Raw genomic sequence first — 5,370 nt, forward strand, 5'->3', positions numbered from 1 at the left:
AAGACAAATAACATCCTAAATAACACCACCAATAGTACAATTACATAATAAATATCCTCCCTACATGGTTTAAGCAGTGCTTACATGATTACATTGTCTGAGTCGTTCTGTGATGGTGCTATGGTAGGTCTGGCCTATTCTCACGTCTCCTGATGCTTATCAGGAAGGAGATGAGGGTTTCGTGTTCAGCTCCAGATAAACTCTAATTGCTTCAACCAGTCAACTGGCAGGAACAGGTCTGCAAACTGTCCCTAAATCTACTTATATGCAGTTTGTGTGTGATACCCTACATGTCTTTCCAAAGCTGGCTGTAGATGTAAGAGAACTGTCAGCTATCATTGGACATTGGGCTTGGTCAAATGTTCGTGTTATTTCAGAGGAGCACAGGGGATAAGAAGCTGCCAGACACCTGCTCGCCTGTGATAAAACAGTCAATGTCTATTGTCAGGTTGACAAGGATGCCATGGGCAGTTTAGATTTCACGTGCTATTGACAACCTATTGTAGAATTCTCTGGTCATTTATTTCCAGTTTATTCAAAATGTTCCACTGTTTTAATCTAAATCCATCGTCATTGACTACTTTTATTGCTTCTGAGAATGCTGCACATAAAGCTGACCCTAGTTGGGCTTTAACTCTTTTTTTTTTTTTTTTTAAAGTTGTGTATGGGTGGACTAGGAGACATTGCTGAATGGTGGAACATTTCTATTATATAGAACATTATTTCCCGAAATGTTCAGGAAAGGTTACAAACTTCAAAAACCCTTCTAGCATAGCATCACCATCTCAACAGCTCTTACACTCACCTACTGTCACTATCTCCCTCTTTTATAGATTGTAAGCCCTTGCAGGCAGGGCCCTCTGTACTAGATGGTCACTAAATCTGTTGTACTTGTTACAGTCGCTCTGTGTATGGTGGATGCTGTGCAGGACTACCTGTAGTGGGAGGAACATAGAGTTACAGAGATGGGTGTAGAGGGGGAAAGTAGCAATGCTGAGTGTGTGGAGGTGATTTAGACGTAGCAGTGCTGTGTGTGTGGGAGATTTAGAGGTAGCAGTGCTGTGTGTGTGTGGGTGATTTAGAGGTAGCAGTGCTGTGTGTGTGTGGGAGATTTAGAGGTAGCAGTGCTGTGTGTGTGTGGGTGATTTAGAGGTAGTAGTGCTGTGTGTGTGTGGGAGATTTAGAGGTAGCAGTGCTGTGTGTGTGGCTGATTTAGAGGTAGTAGTGCTGTGTGTGTGTGGGAGATTTAGAGGTAGCAGTGCTGTGTGTGGAGGTGATTTAGAGGTAGTAGTGCTGTGTGTGTGTGGGAGATTTAGAGGTAGTATTGCTGTGTGTGTGTGGGAGATTTAGAGGTAGCAGTGCTGTGTGGGTGTGAGTCATTTAGAGGTAGCAGTGCTGTGTGTGGAGGTGATTTAGAGGTGGCAGTGCTGTGTGTGTGGAGGGGGAGGGGGGTTCCAAGACTGGTGTTTCACATGTTGGCCTTGGTAATTCTTGTACACTGGAGGACGTACTCATTTATCAACGCCAAAGAATTGAACTGAAAACCTAGAAGGACAGCACAGTTACTGAACATAAGTATATAGCAGTATAATCTTTTATTCATGGTGAGAGGTGCTTTGGAGCACTTATTCACAAACCAGTGGCTCATGAACTCAATGTTGTTCTTGGCCAAACTGCATGTGACTCTTTAGCTGTAGGAAAGTACACTAGTGGCACCAGTAATTTTGTAGTATTACTAGAACGTGGACCTAGGGTTATAGCCATATTACTAGACAGCATATTCAGTGGGATTGTGTACTTTTAATAGTCAGTGTGGATCAATGCCATCTCTGATATTTGAAGACTGCTTGCAGTTTTAAAAAAGGTAGAATTTGGAAATGTGATAGTCACAAGGGTGCATGGAAATAACATCAGTATTAAATCTTGAATGTTCACACTGTCTTTCATAAGTTGCATTGGTGGTTTTGGATAGCTAAGGAATAAAACAACAATATTTTATGTAATTTAAAGAACAGACAAAGTCACCAGAGTATAGAATGCTAGACATTGCTACATTGGATGCTACAGAAACAATTGTGCAGGATAATAACATTTTAGATAAATCTATTTATCTCTTAGCATATACCCCGTCTTCTGACCTAATTCAGCCGGTGAAGAGCATGCGGCACGCTTGTCCCATTTGTACAAAACTGAGTTAAGTAATCTAATTTAAAAATAATTCTGGGTGAGCTCTAAAGAGGCTGAAATAAAGAACTGTCTGATTTATAGAAAAGTTTGTGACCTAGTTACTGGCACAATAACTGTTAACAACATAGCAATTAATTAAAAAAAGCAAACACAAAACAAGTAGGGCAGAAGAAATAGGTTAAATAATAGGAGAGAATCTGGGCTAATTACAGGTTTTCTGATAAACATGGGCATTAACCCTTGCTGTCATACAAGAGCATATAACCAGACATAACTGTAATACATGTTCGTTCGTGGTCACAATGATACTGTAGATGGTTAAGTTTACTTTTACAGTACTGCTTTTTACTGAACACATCTGGACCTGTGTGTCCTGCACTCTAAATGTCTCATACATACCTGGTACATCTATCTCTCACTGCTGTATTTTACTATACAGGTATAGTAGTTGTATGAAAAACAAGGTCAGGCTGGGCTCACACCAACGTTGGCTCTCCATTCGGGGATTCCGTTTCCCTCTCCGCATGAAATATGCTTGTAGCGCTTTTCTCTCCGCTTTTTTTTGCCCTTTTTGGGCAGAAACTGAGTGGACCCCAATATAGTCTATGGGATCCGTGGGTTTCCTAAGGTAACTGCTTTTTAAAGCAGATTATGTTTCCATTCGGGGGGACCCCAAGCGGTCACATGAAAGAACTGGAACATAGATCCGACTCATCTGCAAATGACCCATCACTAATGGAGACTAGCTGCTATAGACTGCACACAATAGAGGAAAATGTACTTTATAATTATCTCTCCATCACTAAGAAAAAGAACCAGAACCAGATAAGAAATATATATGGCTTAATGATCGGGCACAACGAGTAATACTAAATGGCTACACATCTAACTGGAAGAAAGTCAAAAGCGGGGTGACGCAGGGCTCTGTTCTGGGCCCAGTACTTTTTAATATCTTTATAAATGATCTGGACGATGGAATTATTGGGGAACTCATAAAATTTGCAGATGATACGAAGATAGGAGGAATAGCCAACACTAGAGAGGAGAGAGAGTGTATTCAAAAGGACTTAGACACACTGGAACAATGGGCTGAGGCGAACAAAATGGTATTTAACAGGGACAAATGCAAAGTTCTACATCTGGGTAACAGAAATGTAAAAAACATATAGTATGGGAGGAATAGAACTAAGTGATAGCATAGGGGAAAAGGACTTGGGCATAATAGTAGATCACAAATTCAACATGAGCCAACAGTGCGGTGCTGCTGCAAAAAAGGCTAATAAAATTCTGGGATGTATTAAGACAAGCATTGAATCTAGATCAAGAGAGGTCATTATTCCGCTGTACTCTTCCCTGGTCAGACCACACCTGGAATACTGTGTACAGTTCTGGGCACCTCAATTCAAGAAAGACATCGATATATTGGAGCAAGTCCAGAGAAGAGCAACCAAAATGGTGGAAGGTCTGCAAATCATGTCCTATGAGGAGCGGCTAAAAGAACTGGGATTGTTTAGTTTGCAGAAGAGAAGGCTGAGGGGAGATTTAATAGCAGTCTACAAATATCTGAAAGGTAGTCACAGTGCAGAGGGATCTACCCTATTCTCATTAGCACAAGGAAGTACAAGAAGCAATGGGATGAAACTAAAGGGAAAGAGATACAGATTAGACATTAGGAAAAACTTTCTGACAGTGAGGGTAGTGAGAGAGTGGAATAGGTTGCCACGGGAGGTGGTGGGCGCTCCATCAATGGAAATCTTCAAGCGGAATCTGGATAAACATATAGCTGGGATGATTTAGGAAAACCTGCACTCGCAGGGGGTTGGACCCGATGGCCCTTGAGGTCCCTTCCAACTCTACCATAAGAAAAAAAAAAATAAAAAAAAATAAAAAAAAAATATATATATATATATATATATATATATATATATATATATATATATATATATATACTGACCGGTATTGATGTACAAAATGCTTTGGTTGTGATTAAATGTTTCTGTTCAGCTCCGATATCATCCTAAGCTTGTGTTTTCTCTTGCTATTTCTCTCTCACTCTGCTCTCTCCTCCACATCCCCTCTCCATAGACTTCTATAGCAATGACTCATCTGAGTCATGTGACCTACAGTCTGTCTCCAGGCAGATACAGCAGCTGTTTTCAAAGTGAAAGACACTTTAGCAAAGGAAGAGGGTCAGCGAAACAGCCTGATAAGAGCAGGAAAAGCATTTTACACTGATAAGGTATATTGCAAAGCTTCTTATATCCATCTATACTATTTATTTTTGCAAAGTTTGTTAAAACAACAGTGCCTATTCAAGTACACCTCAGACTGAGCTGTCCCTTTACTGTAAAACTGAGAAGACTCTTTTATAGGGAAAGATTACAATGTCAGCTAGAAGAAAATAGAGTAGAAGAAACAAGGGTATTAAAAGTATTATGCTAGAAACATTACTTTAAAAGAACTTTAATAACCTTTTACGATTTTTAGTGTGACAATGATTCAAAGAACAAATCCATTAAAGTATATGTAAAAAATATTTTATCTCCCAAGCTTGAGCTTCCTCCGGCTTTCACACATTAGGACATCCATATGGCACAACTCTTTATACTGCATTTAAAATACTGTAACAGTCTATTAGTCTATATATAATAGATCTCTTAGTACAGTGTATGCCACCTTGACTAAATGTCGTAAGTGGAAATTAACGTGAGTCTCGTGTATGTTTATGATAAATACAGCGTACAGGTGCATCAGCCGACTGGAGCAACCAGGTACTCTACAAATACAGGATTTATTTTAATTTTCCACATTGTGTTTATCATAACCTTTATATGCCAGGGTTGGCAGCTTTCCTGCCTTAGTAGAGAAGGTCATAGATTTGTTTGCCAACAAAACTTATGGGCTTTTGCCAGCTGCTGCTTTCAGCTTTCTGTGTCTTACAGGAAAAGCCGTCAACCGTCTAAAGTCCTGTATTGTGAGTTTATTTTTAGCTACACAGCCGACAAAGGCAACTCATAAGTAATAATATGCATATGTAAAAGTTATGCAAACTGTACACGTATTGTAACTACACTCCACTGACATCTACTATTGTATTTTTATGTTATCATTGACGTACAGTAAATGGATTGTCCCAAGATCAACACTCATCCCCTATCCTGCCATTGACACCCTACTGATCAC

This window comes from Leptodactylus fuscus, chromosome 5 (assembly GCF_031893055.1).
Source record: "Leptodactylus fuscus isolate aLepFus1 chromosome 5, aLepFus1.hap2, whole genome shotgun sequence".
Classification (NCBI taxonomy): domain Eukaryota; kingdom Metazoa; phylum Chordata; class Amphibia; order Anura; family Leptodactylidae; genus Leptodactylus; species Leptodactylus fuscus.